Source organism: Balaenoptera acutorostrata, chromosome 14 (assembly GCF_949987535.1).
Source record: "Balaenoptera acutorostrata chromosome 14, mBalAcu1.1, whole genome shotgun sequence".
Lineage (NCBI taxonomy): Eukaryota > Metazoa > Chordata > Mammalia > Artiodactyla > Balaenopteridae > Balaenoptera > Balaenoptera acutorostrata.
Genome location: NC_080077.1, coordinates 71,591,624 through 71,616,124, shown reverse-complemented (window position 1 = coordinate 71,616,124; position 24,501 = coordinate 71,591,624). Strand labels below are relative to the sequence as shown.

The window sequence follows — 24,501 nt, the reverse complement described above, 5'->3', positions numbered from 1 at the left end:
CTCAGGTAAACCCAGATGGTTGGTCACACTAATTGACATCCTTGTGTTCTGTAAAGTATAAATGCATGTAAATTTTCTTTGTAAAGTCAGAACAGAATGATTGGCATATAGCTCTTCTCCCCAAAGCAAGAAGATTTTAAAACCTATGACTGCAATACTCCTTGCTTAAACAAAGGGATTAAGAATCTGTGTCTCACTTTAATTAACAATGCAAGCAACTGTAAACTATGAACTTCCATGATAATTGCAAATAAGTCAACATGCCCTGAATCCTAGAATATGGGCATACATTTTTGTGCTCACCAAGTACTCACAACAAAAGGAAACATACTTAATAAGTCTACCACGTAATAAAATAGATTTATGATTCATTTCAAACTGCTAATTAATAATAATTTTGATGTTCTCTTAGAATGCAGAGGGGCTTTGAGTCAAAAGGCTTAATGACTCAAACACTGCCCTAATTAGAATGAACCCTGTGGTCCTGGATTAGAATCAGAGATGTAAGTATCAATTCATGTTTAGCTTAATATAAATACAAATGGACAGATACAATAACAACTATAGACGTGTGTATACGTGGGTTAGTACACATACATATATTACCTGACTTTGTCGGCAGAGATGGCCTAGAAGTAATGACATCCCAGGAGCTGTTAGCACAGCCAGTTCCTGATCTTGGACCCAGGAGCCAACATTAAAGAGCTTCGAATTGCCAGAGCTGGAACAACCTGAGCAACGAAATAAATAAAATAGTATGAGATTGTAACTTAGAATATAATATAAAAATGAGATTCCATTAAAATTTTAGTAAAGGAATAAAATAAATGGCTAAATACAAAAGTGGACTGAAGTAAAAATATATTTCAAAGAAAATTTTGGAAAAAGTAAAGCAGTTGGCCAATCCAAAAATGGGCAGAAGACCTAAATAGACATTTCTCCAAAGAAGATATACAGATTGCCAACAAACACATGAAAGGATGCTCAACATCACTAATTATTAGGGAAATGCAAATCAAAACTACAATGAGGTATCACCTCACACCAGTCAGAATGGCCATCATCAAAAAATCTACAAACAATAAATGCTGGAGAGGGTGTGGAGAAAAGGGAACCCTCTTGCACTGTTGGTGGGAATGTAAATTGATACAGCCACTATGGAGAACAGTATGGAGGTTCCTTAAAAAACTAAAAACATAACTACAATATGATCCAGCAATCCCACTCCTGGGCATATATCTGGATAAAATCATAATTCAAAAAGATACATGCACCCCTATGTTCATTGCAGCACTATTTACAATAGCCAAGACATGGAAGCAACCTAAATGTCCATCAATTACAATAGCCAAAGACATGGAAGCAACCTAAATGTCCATCGACAGAGGAATGAATAAAGAAGATGTGATACATATATACAATGGAATATTACTCAGCCATAAAAAAGAATGAAATAATGCCATTTGCAGCAACCTGGATGGACCTAGAGATTATCATACTAAGTGAAGTAAGTCAGACAGAGAAAGACAAATATCATATGATATCACTTATATGTGGAATCTTTAAAAAAATGATACAAATGAACTTATTTACAAAATAGAAACAGACTCACAGACTTCAAAAACAAATTTATGCTTACCAAAGGGGAAATGTGGTAGGGGGGGAGGGATAAATTAGGAGTTTGGGATTAACATATACACACTACTATATATAATATAGATCATCATATACAGTTCCTACTGTATAGCACAAGGAACTTGACTCAATATTCTCTAATAACCTATATGGGAAAAGAATCTGAAAAAGAATGGATATATGTATATGTATAACTGAATCACTTTGCTATACACCTGAAACTAACATAACATGGTAAATCAACTATACTCTAATATAAAATAAAAAATTAAATTTAAAACAAAATATGTGTCATATTTGTACAATGGAAAACAATTCAGCAACAATAGGAACTACTGGTACATACTACATACTGATGAACCCAAAGACATTGTGCCAAGTAAAAGAAGCCAGACACAGAATATTGCGTATTTATATGTACTGATCTTCAAATTTACAGAAACAGAAAGCAGCTCAGTGGCTGCCTAGGACAGGGGTGGGAGGAGGGAAATTGACTGTAAACGGGCATGAAGGAACGTTTTAGGGCACTGGAGATGTTCTACAACTGGACTGTGGTGATGGCTGCACAACTTCATAAAGCTAATAAAACCACTGAATTGTATACTCACAATGGGTGAACGCTATGTTGTATAAATCATACCTCAATCAAGCTATTAAACTAAATAAATAAATACAAAGTGAAGGTGTTATTGTCACCTAATATGTTATATTGTAAACCCTGTTTCTCTTTAAAGAAATGATTTGACATTGCTCAGTTTGAAGACAAAGTGCTTTGAAAGTTGTCAATCTCTACACAAAGTAGTAATATTACTGATAAAAATAAATAATAATAAACACAATTTAAGGTACTCTCTTATCCCCCAAACCCCCATCCTCACAGTCAAATACTCCCACAGGAATCCCTTGCTTCATGAGCCTGAGTTCCACAGCCCACTCATTCCCATAACCAAGCTTTCTTTGGAGCTCCATCAGCCCATCTCTGGAACACACTCCAATGGAATGAAAAAGAATAAGCCTTAGAGCAGTCATGGGTTCAAACCTTAGCTCAGCACATACCACCTATATGACCACGAGCAATGTATTTACCCTTGAGCACCTCCTTTTCCCAAGGGCAGGAAGACAGGCACTGAGTCAGAAAGATCAGCCCTACACTGAGAAAGCCTAGTTGTCCTCTGCACATCTTTCCAAATCCAGGTGAGCCCCAATTCCTCCACCTAGGCTTCTCTGCTCCTTCAGCTTTTCCATGAAGTCATCCACGGAAGTACCTTCACCGGCCTTGACTTTGAGCTCCTTGAGGGCAGGGACCAGGTCCTACATATATTATTTCAAACTTCCAGGTTGGAGGTGTGCAAGAAATATTTATTGAAAATAACCTATTTCTACTCACCACTGAGTGAGCTGCTTCTCATGATCACTTTCAATGAAGAAGGGTTGACCATGAGCCCCTGTCAATACCTCTAGAGCCTGAGGGTTTGTTCCTTGCTATGTTTGTTCTAACCAACCTAGTCTGCCTTACTTACTTCTTCATGGGAACAGGTGTTAACGTGTGCTAACATGGAGAAAGAGCCAGCCTGTTGCCAGAGAAAGGAGCTTTTTCCTAGTGCAAGGACAACTGTTCCTGTAAAGTTTGGACTCTGATGACGTAGTCTAATCAATTAAGTTAATCAACCTAGATTTATTATTTTGCTCCCCATATCCTGAGTTTGGTGAACACCACTGGCCAATAAATAAATTTTTTTAAACAGAAAATGCTTTCATTCAAAAGCATTGCTGGACACTTGTCATTTGAATACTTGATGGACAATATTTGTCACTCCTAGGCTCATCTCTACACAGCCCTTCCCTGGAATCCCTCCCAGTGGAGGAAGTATACTTTTTATTCAGTTGACATCAGACTCAGCTATGTGACTTGCTTTAACAAATGGAATGGGAGCAGAAATGATCAATCTTATAATTAAGCAAAAACTTCAAGAAGCACTGTGATGTTCTGCCATTACTCTTCCCTCCGCCTAAGAATGGTCTGGCTCCATCAGCCTGTGTCCCAGGACAAACATGTGGAGTGAACCTGCTAATCCACAGCTAATATGTACTGTGGGCAAGATACGAACATTTGCTGTAATCAACCACTGAGATTTGCGGGTTATGCTTTGTGACCATAGCGGAACTTACTGAGAGTTGACTAATATAGGAAGTTAACTGTAGACATCTCATACTCCTCCTCTGGCTTTTGTCACAACATAAATCTAGAAAGCAACCGGAAGCTCATTCTTTGAAATCAACAGTAAAAGAGATGAGAACTATGCCATACGGTCATTGGGATTGTTTGGTGGGCTAGCGTATGGAAAGCGTCTAGGATTCTGTGAGCTCATATTACTGTGAGCTCCTCCCCACCACAACTCCTTCCCTTCTCATTTTATTCCTACTTCCACGGTGGAGGTAGGAAATTACAGATAAATGTCTACTAGGGTCTTGACTTTTCTCCAAACAAGTCATACACAGTCCCTACCTTAAGAAGCTTCTAGGCTAGCTTCTGGTAGGAAAACGTGCATGCTTGCTTCCTCAGATGTTGAAGTAAGCTTCCAGCATCCACGTGGAAAGCTAACAAATGTGATTGGGATATGCCTCGGAAGCAACGCATTGTTCATCATTTTTTCCACTTCCCACCACTACCAACCACCACCCCCATGTCCAGCTAATACTCCCTGGTACTCAGGCTGGATTAGATTCCCCCCACTTTGCGTTCCCACCCCTCCCTGTACTTCCCCTTTTGCCCAACTATTACTTTGGATTGGACTTACAGTTTGTGAATCAGTCTTTCCACCAGATGCTAAGTTCTGTGAGAGAAGAAACTATATTTTCTTTATTGTATTCCCAGAAGCTGGCTCATGTCTGGAACATGGTACTCATTTATCAACATTTTTTGAATGAATAAATTTGATCAGTTAATTCCTTCATAATGACTTTTGAGTTCACACCGAAAGTTGATGAATTTGCTATGCCATGTGCTCAGGGCTCCAACTCAATCCTTATAGATATTTTTTAAACTGACAAGGAGCTCTCCACGTGAAATCAGTATGTGGTTTATATATACCTACAATCTTAAAGCACTCATAGAACCTTGTGGAAATTCAAATGGGCAATCCACCAGCTGAATTATCAGCTCCTAATTAAGCAGATGTTGGCTTTCATTAAAACTGGTAAAATATATCCCAGAAGTTAATTCATAGCTTGAGAATAACCATGAACTTCACGAAGCTGAAATCTGCTAAAGTAGGGGTGTTCTGAGGTATGTTCAGCAGAGTTTCCAAGTGTATGATATATGTTTCCATAGTTGCCTACACTGTAATAACCAAAAAAATAGATAAGCTAATTTCCTAAAAAAGAATAGAATAGAATGGAAAGAATAGAATCTCCTTCATCTCTTGGAAGGACTCCAGAGTTGCCAGAGTATGACCATGTCCTTGCTCCTGGGATATCTACAAAACTTTGATTCTATGAGTTTCTTTTTAATGATGAGGAATGATTCTTGCTCTGTTTATTTTTACATAACACCTCTATCATCAAACATATTTCGAAATGATGATTTGGACTGGTGCAGCCACTGTGGAAAACAGCATGGAGTCTTCTCAAAAAAACTTAAAACAGGACTACCATGTGACCCAGCAATGCCACTCCTGGGTATATCCGAGAAAAACAAAAACACTAATTCAAAAAGATACATGCACCCCAATGTTCATAGCAGCATTATTTAAAATTGCCAAGATATGGAAGCAACCTAAGTGTCAACAGATGAATAGATAAAGAAGATGTGGTGCATATATATACAATGGAATACCACTCAGCCATAAGAAAGAATGAAATTTTGTTATTTGCAGCAACACAGATGGATTTGGAGGACATTATGTTAAGTGAAATAAGTCAGACAGAGAAAGGAAAATACTGTATGATATCACTTATATGTGGAATCTAAAAAATACAACAAACTAGTGAATAATACAAAAAAGAAGCAGAATCACAGATAAAGAGAACAAACTAGTGGTTACCAGTGGGGAGAGGGAAGGGGGGAGGGGCAATATAAGGGTAGATGGAAAAGGGGGGTTATTATGGGATTATATGAAATCACATGTGTGAAACGTCTGAAAATTGTAAAGCACTATAGAATTTAAAGAATCTTTCTAAATACTATATGATATCACTTACACGTGGAATCTTAAAAATACAAAAAACTAGTGAATATAACAAAAGAAAAAGCAGACTCACAAATATAGAGAACAAACTAGTGGTTATCAGTGATGGCAGGGGGCAATATTGGGGTAGGGAAATAGGAAGTACAAACTATTGGGTGTAAGATAGGCTCAAGAATGTATTGTACAACACAGGGAATATAGCCAATAATTTTATAATAACTGTAAATGGAACGTAAACCTTTAAAATTGTATAAAAATAAAAAATTTTAATACAAATAAATAAATGAAATGAAATCAGATTTTTTAAAAAGAGTATTTCATTCAATAAAAAATTTTAAATAAAGGAAAAAATTTAGAAATTTTTTAAAATTCCAGTGACTTGGAAACACCATCTTTCTTTGGTAGAAAAAAAAATCCTTCCATCCCATCCTCCTGTTAGGCTTTAGTCAGCTTAAGCCTTTTCTCTTAGTTTCATAGGATTAGCAGAAGCAAAGCACAATTCAGGACTTTGGTTTTCCAACTTTCTCTGGTTCAGTGAAATTCTCCTTCATACCCATCACCCAGTCCCTGCTGATCCTGAGAGGCCCTCCAGAAGGCAGGAAGAAGGGTACACATGCTTGCTTTCTGAATTGAAGAAGGATTTTGTTTGCTTTAGAATTGCCAAGCTACCAGAAAAAAATCACGTCAATTTAGCCATGAGGCTACACACAGCAAAGGCAAGCGTGAGGCAGGTATTTGGGGAACCACATGGTTTGTCTGCAGACGTTCCAATGACCTTTCAACTCAAAGATTATATCAAGCTGTCTACAAATCACATTGTCTATGTAAAATTTTCTCTTTCATTTTATGGCTCCCATGTCTCCTCTCCCATCTGCCAGGGTTGTGGTTCAAATAATCTGATTTTTTTTCCTGAAATATCATGGAATAAATCTACATAAAGCCTCAAGGTTTCAGAGCTACCCAGGTTCCAGACAGGAGGTAATCCACTAGCCCTCGGGAAGCCTCTTTCAGCTGGGCCAGGATTCTATAAATACCCTCCCAAGTTAAATTCTCTGGCCTCGCGGCAGGTGGATACTCAGAACACGCGGAAGAGCACGAAAGCTCCTGCCAACTTTTCCCCACCCCAATTTGCCCCCCGCTTCTTCCCCACCCTCTTCTTCCCATCCCTCTCCGTAAAACATCCTGTGGATGTTGACTGGAATTTTCCCCTTGAGGAAAGCTGAGGAATAATTCACCTCCAGAGGGTTTGCCTGGAGGAACCGCAGGAGACAAAGTCCAAATCTGCCCCACTCTCCCCCGTAACCACGTTGGCCACAGGAGAGGGGATGGGGTCTGCTTCTCCCGGCAGCCACTGGCCCGCCGCCAGCGAAGGGCTCCTCGTCCACTCCTCCCCGCTCCCCTTAGGCCAAGTTTATAGTGCGGGCAGCGCTGCCCTCTAGCGTTGGCAACTGGGAGCCTTGGGGCGCCGTCAGCTCCAGAATTTCTCTTTTACAGCCTAAGCAAGACCTGAAGCACCTCGGAGCTCCGGCCCCCTGTTCTCGTCCACCACCCCACCCCCCGCACTGCACCCCGGCCCACCTCTTCATCCCACCCACCCCCTTCTCCTTTCAAGGGTGTCCTGGAGAGCTGCAACCTACCGGTCGATTTAACAGACGGCCCCCCGCTCCAGCTCCTCCTCCTGTCCTTCTCCTCCTGCCCGCTCTCGCTCTCGCCTCCTCTTCCAGTCGGGGCGCCCGGACTTGGCGGAACGCAGCGCCTGCCGCCCTGCGCGCCGCGCTTCCGACCCCTTCTCGCCGCAGCCCGGGGTCACCGCGGGGGCAAAGGGCGCCCGAGGGGCCAGCGCCCGGGCTCGACGCGCCCCGAAGCTGGGTGCCGTGAGAAGCGGCGCTTTGGTAAAGCTCGAGAGGAAAAGGAGCGGTTCGGAGTGAGACTTCAGGAATCACCGGACGCCCGGGTTTGCCCAGTGCGCGGCGGCTGCGCGCGCCGTCCACAAGGTGAGGAGTGCACGCCTTCCGGTACGGCCTCGGCCTCCCCTTGACCCCGTCCCGAGGCAGAGGCTCGGGCTCGGGCTCGGGCTGGCGGATTTATGCCCGGTCTGAGGCTCAAAGGCGGCGCCGGTTGGGGAGGGCGACTACGGGGGTCGCCCAGGCACCGTGCTTGCCTCTGGACTTCTTAGCACGGGACACGGTTCTCGATCAAACAGTCCCCCAAATGTGTGAAGCTGAGTGTCGACATTGTGTAGAACTGTGCTTTGAGAATTTTATACGGCTTCCTTGCAAAAGGATTTGAGGCGGCTTAAAAATTAAGTAAAGGCGGAAAAGGGGTGCTTGGAGGAAGGAACTTGGGTGGCAGTCCGGCGGAGAGGGGTATGCTGCGGGGACCGCGGGAGGACGAGGGGGAATGCAGAGCCAACGCTGATGGAAAAACCTTTGATTAGAAAGGAATGCACGGTTGCTCCTGCGGTCAGAAAACAGTGATGTGCACCTGAGAAAGAAAATACCCAGGTGGGGAGGTGATGGGGCTGACTCATTTTCTTAAATTACCAAATAAAGCATGGAAATGCGAGTGAAGACGGGAAGTTTAGTCTTAAGCTATTTCCACCCAGTACTGAAAGGTGAGAGACTGGCCCCCTACGTAGTGAAAATGAAAGGGAATTGAAGCTAAAAGGAAGTGGTTCCTGCTCCTATCTCAGGCTCATACAAGGTTGTGCGTTATTAAAATATCATATACTTTTATGTGTTTCCGTCTGCGTCCAGTTTGGGGTAAGACCTTGTATTCAACCTAACCCTGCTTGTCCTTGGGTGAGAAGGATGAAGCAGAGGGTGTCAGCCTCCCAGGGTGCTTCTTCCTAACCTTCCTTATTGTCCTTCCGTGCTTCCTGCACCAAATCTCTCAAAGTCTGGGAGGGACTAATCGATGGTCAAATGGATTGGGGGAGGGGTTTTTTCCCAAAATAATTCAGGGTTCTCTTAACCATTTTTCTCTCACTCCCAGCTCCAAGCAGTATATGCTCAGATCTGAACTTGACATTGCTCCACAATATATGTTTGCCATAGTTATACACTCAGATGCAATGTGCACGACCTTAAACACCCAGGGTGGACTTGTGAATCCGGGACTTCCCTGAATTAACCCTGTTCAAGGGTCAGGAAGCAGGGGCCTGGGTCTGGTTCCCTGTGCAGTCTCTTCCATGGGGAACATATTAGAAATACATATTTGAAATACAGAGGAGATTATGAGCCAGCCTTTCTTCTCTTGCTGGTGTACTTGTTTACCTGCTGAATTCAATGAGATGACCCTGTCTTCAACAAATAAATGAGTAGAAGCATCTGAGGGCAGTTTAGCAAATGCAGAAAATATGCCTGCCTGCCTTTTTCCTCCCTTCAGAAATTTAGCCCCCAGACCACAGAACTGTGAAAATGAAGCAGGCCTCCTAAATGGGGCTCAGCTCAATTTCTGTAATCATGTTTAAAGCAAAGTATGTTGCTTATTTCTAAAATTGCATAGCACCTCCACTACTAACCATTTTGCTGCATAGAAGTGGGAGAAGTACTTCTGCCAGGTATTTCATCACTAGAGAGCTATACAGAGAAGCTCATTCACATCCTGATTCATCGTTGTTGATAGAACTTAACTATCATGTCATCATCACCTGATATGGGCTGTTGAAGCCCAAGGGTTGCTGCAGATCTCATGATGAGCTGGAAAGAGCTGGAAAAGAGTTCAAAAAAATAATGTAGCTGAGACTCAGATTCTCAGAATCTTGTTTTATGCATGCCCAAACATTCCTTTTGGTGGTCATTGTTCCTTTCGGGAAGATTTCCAGGGATGAAGACTTCACAGATTATTTTCATAGTAAAAAGTATTCAAATTGGCCGTTTATGTCCACCAGCTGACAAATTTAAAATTCCATGGAAATCAACATAGTAAACTCAAGTTTTCCTTATCTTCTCTTCTCCTGCCCATGGTGACTTTACACAGGGCATATTCCCAGACCAGTGCTCCTGGCACACCGTGCCCTTAGGCACATGTTGAGACATGAGCCATCACCTCCTTTGCAACTCGCCCTGCTATCACATTTTTTTTTAAATAAATTTATTTATTTATTTATTTATTTATGGCTGTGTTGGGTCTTCGTTTCTGTGTGAGGGCTTTCTCCAGTTGCGGCGAGCGGGGGCCACTCCTCATCGCGGTGCGCGGGCCTCTCACTGTCGCGGCCTCTCCCATTGCGGAGCACAGGCTCCAGACGCGCAGGCTCAGTAGTTGTGGCTCACGGGCCTAGCCGCTCCGCGGCATGTGGGATCTTCCCAGACAGGGGCACGAACCCGTGTCCCCTGCATTGGCAGGCGGATTCCCAACCACTGTGCCACCAGGGAAGCCCCCCTGCTATCACTTTTTAAGTTTATTTTATTTTATTCATTTATTTAATTTTTGGCTGCATTGGGTCTTCGCTGCTTCCCTTCGGGCTTTCTCTAGTTACGGTGAGCATGGGGCTACTCTTCATTGTGGTGTGCGGGCTTCTCATTGCAGTGGCTTCTCTTGTGGAGCACGGGCTCTAGGGGCGCGGGCTTCAGTAGTTGTGGCGCATGGGCTTCAGTAGTTGTGGCTCATGGGCTCTAGAGTGCAGGCTCAGTAGTTGTGGCACATGGGCTTAGTTGCTCCGTGGCATGTGGGATCTTCCCAGACCAGGGCTTGAACCCGTGTCCCCTGCATTGGCAGGCGGATTCTTAACCACTGCACCACCAGGGAAGCCCTCCCTGATATCACTTTTGTTAGCCTTTCTGGTATCTATTCAGAAACACCTGCTCCCCATTTCTTCTTATTGATGCCTGGTCAGCATCAATCATGTAAATAAATTTCTATTCTTTGGAGGAAAATAGCCTAGGTTCTCAGAGATGGGACCTAGGAAGAGACAAAAATCCAGGACACATCTTTAGCCCAGATGACACTGCAATATGTTTCCATTCCCTGCTGTTTGATGAGATTCTTACTGGAGAGTGAAGTGAAATATGTCTCTAGTGGCACCTTGTCCCCAGCTGGCTCAAGTACCTCCCCATGGACGTATTAAACCACCCCCGATCACCACCACCACCAGGATCTCAAGGCTTCAAATCGAAAGTAGATTCCTTTGCAGAAAACCTCAGGCCCTGACCTGCTGGGTTATCTTCGCACTAATCAAGCATCTGATTTCCACGCCTCACCTGTATACACGTGTCATTTTTTCCATGTTTCTGTAGTCTTTCTTGGAACTTTATTTCTATACTGTCCTTCAAAAGTACAAGATTTAAGTCTAATATTTTAATATAGAGAGGGCTTCCCTCTTATTTCCGTAGGCTTATTTACATGAGAAAATAAGCTCGAGGCTGCTCAAGTGGTGAATTTCAACCAAATACGGATTTACTGTTCATACCACATTTTATCAAGGCCATCTCATGGCAGAGGTGAATCTGGGCATCTTATGCTTTATGCTCCTTTCTGCTCCACCTCCCACATTTTTATGCATGGGAAATTATATGAATATTAATTGCAGTGAAACACTGAAGATGAGTATGCTGTATGGGTGAGGAGAGGGGTAGATGGCTGGATAGGGAAGAGAAAAGGTGGGGAAATGGGGCAGTGGCTCTTTAGAGCATCTGACTTCTCCTGTTTTCTCCTCCCTGAGTTATTTTCTAAAACTAGTACTGGGGCCTCTAAAGCTTGGGGCCAGTCATCCTTCCAAAGTCTATCTTCCTAGGAATGAAAGGACTTTCATCCATATCCCATCACCTTTTCATAATTTGGTATTTGTTTCCACATTTTGTGGATAAGAAACTGAGAACCAGAATTTACAGAGATCATTCAGTCAGTTGGCATATTCCTGAATCACAACAAATTGGCAAAATCTTTGAGAATTCTGTTTCTGATACAGTTTGATTCTGATTTTATTTTTCATTTTTAATTTATTGTTTGTTCATTTGTTTCATCCACTGTGGATTACCTGGTCACTATGGTCTTTGTCCTAATAGATTTCAGTGCTTTTAGTTCTGAAAAATGCACATAACCAGAAGAACACTTGTAATAGGTTTGTTGTTAGAGCTCTCTCCTGGTCACCAGTTCTCAACATGTGCAGTTGTAGGATTAGGAAGACAAAATCGTTTGGAAGAAGCTGTAAAACCCAATCCTTCTACACGTGGATCATTTTAAGTTGTAAGAGGAATGAGCATCTCAAGATTTTAGTTATCAGTACAGACCAGATGGAAGGTCTTTATGAAATCTGGCTTGAGAAAGAAAGCATTTTTAGAGTAAGAAGGTAATATTTTGAAAGATAGCAGCCAATAGCAGCAGCAGTTCTAAAGCTCTCAGATCCTTCTAATGACCCCATCTACCAAAAATGCCCAGGTAAAGTAAAACCAGACCCTGAGAAATGTCTTTCCTTATCTGCAGCCATTCTTTATCCCTTTTTCAAATAATGGGCATATGGTGATGTTTCCAAGGGATCTGGGAAGGATCTGACTTAAACTTGAAAGTATGGGTTTGGTTGGGGCAGCTTGCCCGAGAAAGTCAAATTTGTGTCAAGATCTGTATTCTTGGGAATCAAAGACAAGCCAAAGTGTCTTTTTGGAGTAAACTCTGCCTAATACTGAGATTGATAGGCAGTACCTCCCAGAAAATGACTTCAGCTACAGTATTATAATAATGTGCAGAGTTTTCATAAGCCCATTCATATATGGTGGAAGGGGGAAAAGAGGAGGGAACTAATGTATGATGAGTGTCTGCAATGCTTCAGGAATTGTGCTAAGAACTGCACATATATTCTTTTATTTAATGCTCACAAAAGCACTGCAGGATAAGTATTATCAACCCCTACAATTCATTCATTCATTTAAAACTACATTTGTCATCCAACTGCGGGACCTGCTGTCCTTTTCAGGAAGCTGCAAAAAATCCAGAGTGAGTGACGTGAATACACACAAGGGGAATAGCTAGAGAGAAGCTTTGAAAAGAATGTTGGTCGTGGAGGGGATCCTATGACTTTGGACTTTACTCTGTAGGCCTGGGGGAATCATTACAGAACTTGTAAATGTATTTAAATGTATTAATTAAGAATAATATACATACAAAACGTGTACAAATCATAAATGTTAAGCTCAATGACCTTTCTCAAAGTGAACATACCCAGGTAACTAACGACCACCAAGATAAGAAATAGAACCTCTTCACTACACAAATCCCTTCTGTCCCCACCCCATCACTCCTTCACCCTCCTCCTTAAATGTAACCCCTACCTGCCTTCCAACATCATAAATTATTTTAAGCTTTATATACACATAAATCACATAGAATGGTCTCTTTTGTGATTTGGCTCAATCTTATATTCATGAGATTTATTCTTGTCGATGGTGATACCAGTAGCTTGGTAATTTGTTACTGTGGTTGAAATCGCATTGCATTGTATGAATGTGCCACAGTTTAATGAATTATTCTACTGTTGATGGGCATTTGGGTTGTTTCCAGGTTTCTAAACCTGGTGACTAATGTTTCCTTTCACCAAGACTGAGAGCACAGGAGAATGAGTAAAAACGCATTTGTTGGCTCTCAGAAGGTTAAAAGAATTGCCAGATTTGGGACTTCCCTGGCGGTCCAGTGGTTAAGACTCCACGCTTCCAATGCAGGGAGCGTGGGTTCGATCCCTGGTCGGGGAACTCCCACACGACGCGGGGTGCGGCCAAAAAAAAAAAAAAAAGAATTGCCCCAGTCTGTGCTTCTGCCACAAGCACTCTGTCCCCTGGCTCCCCCCATGCCCCTTCCTCCTGCCCCAGCAGCCCTCACACCCCGAATTATAATGGGAACCTCAAAGGGAACGTGAACTACTTCATATTTCCTGAGCTGGTGACCTGTGAATCATTTGCTTTCCCTTCAGTTTTACCTCCTTTCAGCGGCGCAATTCCAAACAAAGAAGGAGATGATGAGGAATCAACTAAAACTTTTTTTTTTACCTTTTAGACTACAAGACAGAATTCAGGGCAAGAGAATGGAAATAAAGGAAGTAGAATGTAGAGAGCCTAGTCTTGTTCTGGTTGGTTCAGGGGGACTGACCCAGTTAAAATGTGCAGAGTGGCAGATGCCAGCACTTCACGAAAGACAAGCACTATCTGAAAATGCAGTTAGACCTCCAATGGGCTGTGTACTTGGCTTTGCTGGGGACCTGTCACGGGTCAGGCTCTCCAAGAAACACACGCTGAGATGGGATTTATGGTACAGGGTGTGTATCAGGGAATGCCCAGGGGAACCACACCAGAGGAAGGGGAGGAAGCAGGATTGGGCAGAGGGAGAAGCTGAGCTGCAATGTGGGCCTCCGGGGGGCGTCTGAGCATTCTAGAATGATCCACCAGAGTTGTCCCAAGCTGGGCCACAAGGGTCAGGCTTCCCAACCTTTCCTCCCGTGGGAACTGAAAGTGGCTGCTCTGAGAAGGGCACAACCCAGCTCTCTGCAGCTGAGGACATTCCTGAAAGGGCTGTCCTGACCCAAACCCAGTGGCCTGGCTACAAGCCCTTTCTTTTTTTTTTTCTATTTTTTAATTTTTAAAAAAAATTTTATTGGAGTATAGTTGATTTACAATGTTGTGTTAGTTTCAGGTGTACAGCGAAGTGAATCAGTTATACATATACATATATCCCCTCTTTTTAAGATTCTTTTCCCATATAGGCCATTACAGAGTGCTGAAAAGAGTTCCCTGTGCTATACAGTAGGTCCTTATTAGTCACCTATTTCATATATCATAGTGTGTATATGTCAATTCCAACCTCCCAGTTTATCCCTACCCCCTTTTCCCCCCTGGTAACCATAAGTTTGTTTCCTACATCTGTAACTCTATTTCTGTTTTGTAGATAAGTTCATTTGTACCCTTTTTTTAGATTCCACATATAAGCGATATCATATGATATTTGTCTTTCTCTGTCTGGCTTACTTCACTCAGTATGACGATCTCTACGTCCATCCATGTTGCTGCAAATGTACAAGCCCTTTCTTGAAGGAGAGATCTGGGCAGCGTGTCTCTGTGTCCATCTCAGGACATTTTTTTATATGGACTCCAACTAGAGAGGGTTAAACTAGATAACTTTCCAGGCTGCTCCTTCTAACTGTGAGATCTGCATTGACTTTCTTCATTATACCCAGGTTTCTAAGCCACTGAAGAGCTTCCAAAGTGTTGTAACTAATTTGCCAATTTGCCTTTCATCTCTCCTCCCTACCATTTCAGCAAGTAAATACATCACTTAAACCACTCAAAGAAGAAGGGCGGCAAGACCCCCTATAAACACACGTGACCCCTTGATGCAGAGCTTCTCTTAAGAAGGTGGGGAGGGTATGCTGCCAACTGTCTTCAGTAGTAACCTTTTAGATGATCCTAAAGGGACTGTGTGTGTGTGTGTGTGTGCGCGTGTGCGCATGTGCATGCCTGTAATGGTGATGCCTGTATTTAACGCTTGAGAAAGACTTTGCTGTAACTGCTCCTTTATAACTGGACCTGCCTGAAGACTGAAATATAATAGAAAAACTGCTCATGAAAACCTCTCCTTACTATCTCTGCCTATTCAACTCAGTTAACATGCTATCCTGTAGAGAGGCTTTTGTTGTACATCTTTGCAAGGGACTGGAGGATACTTATCAGTTTGAAGAACCTCTCGGAGCAGATTCTGCTGGGGAAACCCCTGCTCACACACCACACACAGCAGCCCCTGAGCTGGAAACTCTGCCTCTGACCTCATGATTCATTCCATTTTGTCTTTAATGCTGGGGCTGCTGCTCCCAGCTCTCCCATGACTGTATTTAGTGAATTCCTACCAAGGGCCTCTCCCCAACACTTTTGTGACCCAGAGAGGGCAGAATTACACTCTGCATCCATCCGAGCTCCATTCCTGGGTCCTATTTGCTTTTCCTCCCACTGTTTGGTCTCCTTTCAAAAATAGTTTTAGTGTCTGCAAAAGCATCATTACAAAGGAAACACAGTCTGTTAAGAAAATGTCATTAGTTTTTGGTCTTCACTGTGTTAATTTTCTCCAACATTCTTACTTCAATTCTCCAGTTTGCTTTTCTTGATTGCAATCTGACGCCTCCCCCCTGCCTTATTACCTAAAGTAAGTTCTTTGATCGCTCTGGGCCTTGGTTGTCCCATCTCTAACATAAGAATGACAATTCCTGCCTTCTAGACCTATTGTGAGTAAAGAAAGGGTAGTGTAACATAGGCTGTGAAGAAATGGAGGTATTATTACAATCACTATCTTCATTATTATTCCTGTGTGGGGTGTTGTAGAAATAATCCTGACCTAAGTTTAGGTGAAGGATGTGGCGCTGGTCTTGTACAAAATAAACAGTGATGGATCCAGGCTGAGTTCCACTGCCCTGAACCCTGTCGGCAAGAATTTTTCCTCTTTTAATTACTAAACTTTGCCTCAGATCGGCCCCAGAGCATGCTCTTGTGGGCTGCTTTCTCCAGCCACTCCATCTCCACACTCTGGATCCACTCACAAATCCCTCCTCTGTACATGCAGGAGAAGAGACTGGTCCCAGGGTGGAATTGTGGAGTTGCATTTGTCATTGCTCTGCACCTAGAAAGTCACATGGTTTCTGCATGCTCTGTAGTGATGCCTCTTAAACCTCAGGTGCCTGGGCCCCACCTGCAAAGCTACTAATCAGTAGGGCGGGGAGGGCAAGAATTTTCATTTCTCACAATCTCCCAGTGATGTTGATGCTGCTTGTCTGCACACCGCACTTTGGGTAGCATGGATCTGGGTGGGTGGCGGGGGTGAGGGGGGTGGCCACGGGGTCAGCACGCCATACAAAAGAAAATGTTTTTGTCACAGCGCAAGAAACAGAAAACATATAAGGGAACTCATCTCAAAGGACTACAACCCAGATTAGAGGTGTGTCATCTTTAAGCAAGAAAACATTTTGCTGTCATGTTGCAAATACTTTATTACCACAGTCTTCTTTGTGGGGAAAGCAAACTTCCATTTAAAATGAGCAAAAATACCACATCAATGAGCCAATGTTCATCTCAAAGGCTACCAAAAGTTTACAAAATATATTCATAATTTTTTAAAATACTAGTAAACTGGAAGTAGAAGAAATAAATTTATTAATAAACTAGAAACAGTAAAGAACAGGTTTTCACAGTAAGAACATCTTTCTCAAACAATAGCCAACATCATGCTTATTGGTAAAACACTATAACGATAAGACAAGGATGTCTGCTAATACTACCATTATTTAACTTTCATCTAAATGTTCTAATCAATGTGGAAGGAAGGAAGGAAGGAAGGGAGGGGAGCAAAGAAAAGAGAAAAAGAAAAAAAAGAAGACTAGAAAAGAGGTGTTATAAATACTGGTCAGGCTGTAGCTGTATTATTATTTATAGATGATGTGATTATCTACTAGGAAAACTCAAGTGAATAAATGAAAAGTGCCATTAAAAAGAATGGAGGAACTCACGAAGATGAGTATACAAAAATATACAAAAGCCAATAGCTTGCCTGAGGGATATCTACAAAGCTTGCAAATCACTGGAGAGAAAACAGGCCTGAGAAATGTCAAAAGATTCTGTCAGAGTCCAAGAAGAATGGGAAATGAAAGCCCACCTCATCTGAAGAAGCTGAAGGAAGAGGACCCTGCAGGAAGGGACTTCACATTCCAAAACTCATCTCCATGAATTCTGTAATATTTATCACTCCATGGTTTTGGACCATACCATGTGGCACTCTAACTAATTCTCTCTGTATTACCATAAATGAAAAAGAACAGTATGCTTACTTAAGTAGCTTACATCTTTTTTGTTTGGTTTCCCCCCTTTGAAATTTTTATACAGTTTTTAAAGGTTACACTCCATTTACAGTTATTACAAAATATTGGCTATATTCCCCATGCTGTACAATACATCCTTGTAGCCCACCTTATACCCAAAAGTTTGTACCTCCTACTCCCCGACTCCTATATTGCCCCTCCCCCTCCCACTGGTAACCACTAGTTTGTTCTCTGTATCTGTGAGTCTGCTTCTTTTTTGTTATATTTACTAGTCTGTTGTATTTTTTAGATTCCACATAATAAGTGATATCATACAGTATTTGTCTTTCTCTGACTTATTTCACTTGGCATAACACCCTCCAAGTCCATCTATGTTGCTGCAAGTGGCAAAATTTTGTTCTTTTTTATGGCTGAGTAGTATTCCATTGTGTGTGTGTGTGTGTGTGTGTATATATACACACACACACACATATAGACACACACACCACGTCTTCTTTTTTTTTTTTTTTTTTTTTTTTAGTTTTTGGCCACACCCCATGACATGTGGGATCTTAGTTCCCTGACCAGGGATCAAACCCACGCCTTCTGCATTGGAAGGCAGAGTCTTAACCACTGGACCACCAGGGAAGTCCCTATACCATGTCTTCTTTATCCATTCATCTACCGATGAACACTTAGTTTGCTTCCATATCTTAGCAATTGTAAATAATACTGCTATGAACACTGGGGTGCCTGTATCTTTTCGAATTAGTGTTTTTGATTTTTCAAATATATACCCAGGAGTGGAATTGCTGGGTCATAAGGTAGTTCTATTTTCAGTATTTTGAGAAACCTTCATACTGTTTTCCACAGCGGCTGCACCAATTTACATTCCTACTTATTATGTATGAGGGTTCCCTTTTCTTCACATCCTTGCCAACATTTGTTATTTGTGCTCTTTTTGATGATAAGTAGCTTACCTCTTAAAACTTTATTTCATGGTGCAGATTTTAATGTTGAACTCTGCCCTTCTCAAAGAAATTTTTGTCACCTGGCAGAAGAAGTGGACATTTAGTAATCCATAAATACTCCCCTACCATATAGTCCAGCATAATTTAAGTAAACATTCAAGGAAAGAAGCAGAGTTTCCTCTTTCATTATGTTTTCATTTGAACTGTTTTAACTTTCTGATCATTCTGTCCCTCTGAACCTAATTCAGTTCCTTACAAAGATGGTCTAAAAAAAAATCAAGTATTAAATATGACATTTTATTAGTAGTGGGCAATTACCAAATAAATTTACAGTATACGTTCATATTGGCAAGCATATTTCATAGATTCTAAACTAGTAAAGTAGTGTAATCTCCTCACCCTTTCTGTTACATAAAAAGCCTCTTTCTAAGGCCACCTGAGGCCTCACCTGATGTCCAAGGCATTGGAGGACCAAAATGTGCTGACCCCAGGATTTGGCAACTTACATATAAGTGAAGCATCTTATCAAGAAGGCATGAAGATGACTTTAGAGGAAATAAAAATCTCCAAGCTCACGAGTCTTGCTTGGTTTTCAGCTTGGTAGCAGAGGCAGTGCTCTTGTGATGCAGATAGAGCGGTTTTCTCCAGCACATCCGTGGCGATTTATACTTTAACAAAAAGGTGGCCAGCCAGGTCCCACTGATTTTTGGATAATCTCTCACATTGCCTTAGTGTACTGAGTGCCTCTTTCTCAGACATATTTAACACTGACATGCATTTAATTAATAATTTATGGTTCATACTATTGTTAATATAATTGCTACACATTAGTGTTATTATATTAAAACATGTGGTATTAGTAGCATGTGGTTTGCTGGTTTAATAGAAATGAGCATGAATCTAAGGGCGAGGATGCATGGAGCAAAGACTTAAGGTCAGAGAACCTGGATTAACATCCCAGCCTCCTGGCTTGTGAGCTGCATGGTTTGTCATCATTACCGTTGGACAATAATACCTGCCCTGCCACCTCTAGAGAAGTTTCTCAAATCAGTGTGTGCTGTAGGAATTCATCCTTTACACGATCACCTGTGTTAAGTCAAACTGCATCTTGTCTTCCTCCAAGGGGACAAGTCAGCATGGAACTCAAGCTCTGGAGTTCAGCAAGCCAGGTTCAAATCCCAGCTCAGCCACTTGTTAACTGCTTGCTTTGGGGAAAATTACTTACCTCTCTAAACCTTAATGTCTTCATTTGTTAGACAGGGCTGGCATAATATTACTACCTCATAGGGCTACTATGGGAATTTAAAATATGTATTAGTTATCCATTGCTGCGTAACAAATTACCCCAAAGCCTAATGGCTTAAAACAACAGATTTTCATTATTTCAGGGTTTATGTGGGTCGGGAATCTGGGCATGGTTTAGCTGGGTCCTCTGGCTCAGATTTCTCACAAGGCTGCAATCAAAGGGTCAACCAGGAGTGCAGACATCTCAAGGGGCAACTGAGGGAAGATATGCTTTCAGACTTACTCATGTAGCTATTGACAAGCCTCAGATACTGGCTGGCCAGAGACTTAGGTTCACTGTCACATGGACCTCTCTATAGAGCTATTATCAACACAGCTTGCTTCTCCCAGGTGTTGCAGCTTGCTTTCCCCAGAGCTAGAGCTGAGAGTGAGAGATTCCAAGATGGAAGCCACAGTCTTTTTATAACCTAATCTCAGAAGTGACATGCCATCACTTGGACTGTATTCTGTTCGTTAGAGACAAGACACTAGTTCCAGCCCATACTCAGGGGAGGGAGTTACACAGGGGCATGAGTAGCAGGAGGAACAGATCACTGAGGTCCCCTTTAAGGCTGCCTACCACAATATGATGATATATGAAAAGTTGTTTGATAAAGACTCAAGTCAGTATCAGCTGCTATTACTACCTCACAGTACTGTTCTTAGACTGAAATTAGAAGCTATGTAATCTATCAGAATATATGTAAAAGGAATTTGTAAAATGTAAAGATCCTTGCAAAATAAAGATTTTATTAGTTTTATAACATTGAAAATCTACTTCCAAATTATAGGTGGTGATATAAAAACAGCAAATCAAGGAGTAAGTGACCTGAATTCTACACCTTGCTCTGCGAATGACCTTGGAATAACCATTTATTTGTTTCATGCATTAGTTCTCTTATAAGAGCAATACTAATAACAGCCTTATTAATCTCCAAAATTTACAAGCAGCTCATGCAGCTCAATAACAAAAAAACAACCCAATCCAAAAATGGGCAGAAGACCTAAACAGACATTTCTCCAAAGAAGATATACAGATTGCCAACAAACACATGAAAGAATGCTCAACATCATTAATCATTAGAGAAATGCAAATCAAAACTACAATGAGATATCATCTCACACCGGTCAGAATGGCCATCATCAAAAAATCTAGAAACAATAAATGCTGGAGAGGGTGTGGAGAAAAGGGAACCCTCTTGCACTGTTGGTGGGAATGTAAATTGATACAGCCACTATGGAGAACAGTATGGAGGTGCCTTAAAAAACTAAAAATAGAACTACCATACGACCCAGCAATTCCACTACTGGGCATATACCCTGAGAAAACCATAATTCAAAAAGAGTCATGTACCAAAATGTTCATTGCAGCTCTATTTACAATAGCCAGGACATGGAAGCAACCTAAGTGTCCATCGATAGATGAATGGATAAAGAAGATGTGACACATATATACAATGGAATATTACTCAGCCATAAAAAGAAACGAAATTGAGTTATTTGTAGTGAGGTGGATGGAGTTAGAGTCTGTCATACAGAGTGAAGTAAGTCAGAAAGAGAAAAACAAATACAGTATGCTAACACATATATATGGAATCTAAGGAAAAAAAAAAGGTCATGAAGAACCTAGTGGCAACACGGGAAAAAAGACACAGACCTACTAGAGAATGGACTTGAGGATGTGGGGAGGGGGAAGGGTAAGATGTGACAAAGTGAGAGAGTGGCATGGACATATATACACTACCAAACGTAAAATAGATAGCTAGTGGGAAGCAACCGCATAGCACAGGGAGATCAGCTCTGTGCTTTGTGACCACCTAGAGGGGTGGGATAGGGAGGGTGGGAGGGGGGGAGATGCAAGAGGGAAGAGATGTGGGGACATATGTATACGTATAACTGATTCACTTTGTTATAAAGCAGAAACTAACACACCATTGTAAAGCAATTATACTCCAATAAAAATGTTAAAAAAAAAATAACAGCCTTGCCAGGATAAAATGTAATAGCATACATAAAATTATGCTGAAACCTAAAGAAATGAGATGCTGATGGTGATGCTGATGGTGATGATGATGATGACAATGATAAAAATGATTATATATTTCAGCTACTGCTTCTTGGTCCTTTGTTGACAGTTCAACTAAACAGATGTGATTTTTTTTATCAGTTATATTTTAAATCTATGCATAAAATCCAGCTACTCCCAATTTTTACAATTTTATATGGCTTAATCTTATCTGGCTTTGCATATTAGATATGCTGCCCTGAAAAGTGGATGCAAATAGAACTTTTGGAAACTGACCCACAATTCAAATGCACAGAAAGGGTTTCCATATATCTAGTGGAAGTTTACAATGCATGTGTGATATAATTAGTATTTTTGTAATAGAAAGAATTATCTTTATCTAATTAGCCTGAAGTTTCTGACATTATATCAAGTGCTTTAGAATTGGGCACACATGGATAAATATTCTTCTAGTATATAATCAAGCCTTAAAGTTATTAGAGAAAGAACTTGCAAAACAGCCTTTTGAAGTAGGCAAATATAACCAACTTTTGGTTATCTCCAAGAGTGTTTTATGTTTAATTCTTTTGCTATGTACACTTCATCTCTCACTGTACACTGACTCAAATTTAGCAGGCACAAGTTGAAAATCTCCTGTTCAACCACTTTATGTGTTTTTTTCCCTTGCTTATAAATGTATTACATGTTCATTGTAGAAAATATGGAAATACAGAAAAGTGTACAGAAGAGAATTAAAATTATTCAAAACCCCACCACCAAGAGATAGCCACTGTTGATACTTTGATGTATTTTTGCTCCCACTGCTTTTACTCTATATAAACAGAAAACAGATGTTTCTTTTTTAATAATATTAGAAGCATACTATGTGTGTTTTGTATCCATTAACTTTTTTCCAATTGACGTTATATCTTTAATAGTTTCACGTATAACTAAATATTCTTTTAAAACATCACTTCTCATAAGTATATATTGTATGGATATATCATAACATTTAACCAATCATTACCACTGGATTTTTAGATTGTCATTTTTTTAATACTATAAAATTAGAGTGTGAAATTATATACATTTAATACTATAACATAGCATGAAATTTTGTACTTAAATCTTGTCGTTTATTATTCTAGCTATTTTGGTAAGCAGTCTGTAGCAAAGGAGTTCTTGACGTCACTAGAGGGGAAATGAGTTTTGGTAATTTAATTGTGGATAGGACTTACATACACACCACAGCCTTTTCTTTCCCTTCCTTCCCTCTTTTGGCAGCAATTTATAGGCTTTTAGTGCTGGAAATTGTCAAAGCAACAATCTAATTGGAGTGGCATCTGTCCTTTTTTCCCTACCCAGCATCCATCCCCTTTCTCTGGTAATAGTGCCCTGATTTTTCTTGAAGAACCACACCTCTTTTTCCTCAGTCTGCATGACCCACTCAGGTCAAACTGAATGCACCCTTGACTCCAAGAGTTACACGTGACCCAGACCAATTGCAACATCTTGCTCTTCTAGCCCGAGGTCCCGTGATCCAGAACAGACCAATCAGAACCAGTGAAACTCAGTTCAGAGGTTTACAGGTGCTGCCAAAGCCTTTTATCTGTATCGGCTGTGTAGATTTGAGGATCTATGCCTGGAAATGCTGGGACCTGACCTAAGGGGAAAGCCCCCTAAAGATAACACCTTACATGGTGAAAAGAAGAGATGGAGAAAGATTCTTGATTTAACTCTTTGACTTCCTGGATCCAGCTGTTCCTGGATCTACCCTGGACATTAAAGTCTCACAAGCAATTCCCTTTTTTGCATAAACCAATTTAAGAGGATTTCTGTCATTTGTGTTTGAAAGGATTCTCACTAATCCAGAGATCTTACACCCTCAATTGATGAAGAGGAGTTGTGATTAAGATAGTATAAATTCATACTTTATAACTTTATGAGTTGTGGTTAAGAAGATTCTGGAGCTGAATCGTGTATCCATCACTCACTGTGTAACTGCGGGAAAGTTAACATGACCTTCCCTCCGCCTCAGCTTCCCTACTTCTACAATGAGGAAAATGAAGGGTTAAATACATTAATATGTGAAAAGTGCTTAGAACAGTGCCTGGCACCTCCTATGTGCTATCTAATTGTGCCCCTGCTGCCGCTGTTGTTATTTTGAAGGCGGAAAGTGAAACACAGGAGGGGTAAGTGACCTTTTTCACTCAGAGCTTTGTTTGCCAACCTAAAATTCAAACTTAGGTCTTCTCTTTTCTGTGCTCAGTTAACGATATCATCATCTTTATGACAGAGATTTAAGCATTAGGCTTTGAGAGGGTTTCTGTCCGCATATTTGAGTATTTCTGTCAAAAGCATTGGAGGGAAATCCAAGGCCCACAAAATAGCTTTCTGTTGCTAGCAGTGAACAGCCCCTACCTCTAGGACTGTAGGTTATAACTTACAACCGAATATCTTTTATTATAAGAAATTTAATTAACTGTATTGTTAAATGTATTTATTTAAAATTAAAATACATTTTATTGTAATTTCTATTATTACAAGTGATTGAAAAGGAAATACTTGGTCCCTTTCCCAGCTTTCTTTTTCTTAAATAAAATATACCTTCCCACTAAACCAGTTGCCCCTGCAGAATGCCCTCAGGTAGTGGGCTCCCGT

General features: G+C 41.1%; 1 protein-coding gene and 1 long non-coding RNA gene across 2 annotated transcripts in view; one reads left to right on the top strand and one right to left on the bottom strand.

Moving 5' to 3' along the window:
- Positions 1–7,567, bottom strand: part of LOC130704735 (uncharacterized) — a 209,692-nt gene extending 202,125 nt beyond the window's left edge. Inside the window, exons 1-2 of the long non-coding RNA XR_009005175.1 lie at positions 7,460–7,567; positions 607–731 (exon numbers count right to left, since the gene is read on the bottom strand). This is a non-coding gene — a long non-coding RNA (uncharacterized LOC130704735). The remainder of the gene's footprint in view (positions 1–606; positions 732–7,459) is intronic.
- Positions 7,568–7,703: 136 nt separating this feature from the next.
- HTR1E (5-hydroxytryptamine receptor 1E) overlaps positions 7,704–24,501 on the top strand; it is a 79,489-nt gene continuing 62,691 nt past the window's right edge. Inside the window, exon 1 of the mRNA XM_007195920.2 lies at positions 7,704–7,816. The gene's annotated coding sequence lies outside the window, so the exon portion shown is untranslated. The remainder of the gene's footprint in view (positions 7,817–24,501) is intronic.